The sequence below is a fragment of the Triticum urartu genome, chromosome 4, assembly GCF_003073215.2.
Source record: "Triticum urartu cultivar G1812 chromosome 4, Tu2.1, whole genome shotgun sequence".
Classification (NCBI taxonomy): domain Eukaryota; kingdom Viridiplantae; phylum Streptophyta; class Magnoliopsida; order Poales; family Poaceae; genus Triticum; species Triticum urartu.
Genome location: NC_053025.1, coordinates 580,383,248 through 580,384,819, shown reverse-complemented (window position 1 = coordinate 580,384,819; position 1,572 = coordinate 580,383,248).

The window sequence follows — 1,572 nt, the reverse complement described above, 5'->3', positions numbered from 1 at the left end:
CATTCATAACATCGGTGTTGCTCCTGCAGCAGGCTGGCACCCAGCGGTGCTTCCAGGACGTAATTCTTCTGTGCAGCAATGAGGATAATCCTCAAGTTACGGACCCAGTCCGTGTAATTGCTACCATCATCTTTCAACTTTGCTTTCTCAAGGAACGCATTAAAATTCAACGGAACAACAGCACGAGCCATCTATCTACAATCAAACATAAACAAGCAAGATACTAATCAGGTACTAAGTTTCATGATAAATTTAAGTTCAGTTAATCAAATTAATTAAAGAACTCCCACTTAGATAGACATCCCTCTAATCCTCTAAGTGATTACGTGATCCAAATCAACTAAACCATAACCGATCATCACGTGAGATGGAGTAGTTTTCAATGGTGAACATCGTTATGTTGATCATATCTACTATATGATTCACGCTCGACCTTTCGGTCTCCGTGTTCCGAGGCCATATCTGTATATGCTTGGCTCGTCAAGTATAACCTGAGTATTCCGCGTGTGCAACTGTTTTGCACCCGTTGTATTTGAACGTAGAACCTATCACACCCGATCATCACGTGGTGTCTCAGCACGAAGAACTTTCGCAACGGTGCATACTCAGGGAGAACACTTCTTGATAATTTAGTGAGAGATCATCTTATAATGCTACCGTCAATCAAAGCAAGATAAGATGCATAAAAGGATAAACATCACATGCAATCAATATAAGTGATATGATATGGCCATCATCATCTTGTGCTTGTGATCTCCATCTCCGAAGCACCGTCGTGATCACCATCGTCACCGGCGTGACACCTTGATCTCCATCGTAGCATCGTTGTCGTCTCGCCAAGCTTGTGCTTCTACGACTATCGCTACCGCTTAGTGATAAAGTAAAGCATTACATCGCGATTGCATTGCATACAATAAAACGACAACCATAAGGCTCCTGCCAGTTGCCGATAACTCGGTTACAAAACATGATCATCTCATACAATAAAATTCAGCATCATGTCTTGACCATATCACATCACAACATGCCCTGCAAAAACAAGTTAGACGTCCTCTACTTTGTTGTTGCAAGTTTTACGTGGCTGCTACGGGCTTAAGCAAGAACCAATCTCACCTACGCATCAAAACCACAACGATAGTTTGTCAAATAGACTCCGTTTTAACCTTCGCAAGGACCGGGCGTAGCCATACTCGGTTCAACTAAAGTTGGAGAGACAGTCGCCCGCAAGCCACCTATGTGCAAAGCACGTCGGGGGAACCGGTCTCGCGTAAGCGTACGCGTAATGTTGGTCCGGGTCGTCTCGTCCAACAATGCCGCCGAACCAAAGTATGACATGCTGGTAGGCAGTATGACTTATATCGCCCACAACTCACTTGTGTTCTACTCGTGCATATAACATCAACATAAATAACCTAGGCTCGGATGCCACTGTTGGGTTTCGTAGTAATTTCAAAAAAATGCCTACGCACACGCAAGATCATGTGATGCATAGCAACGAGAGGGGAGAGTGATGTCTACGTACCCACGCAGACCGACTGCGGAAGCGTTGACGCAACGTAGAGGAAGTAGTCG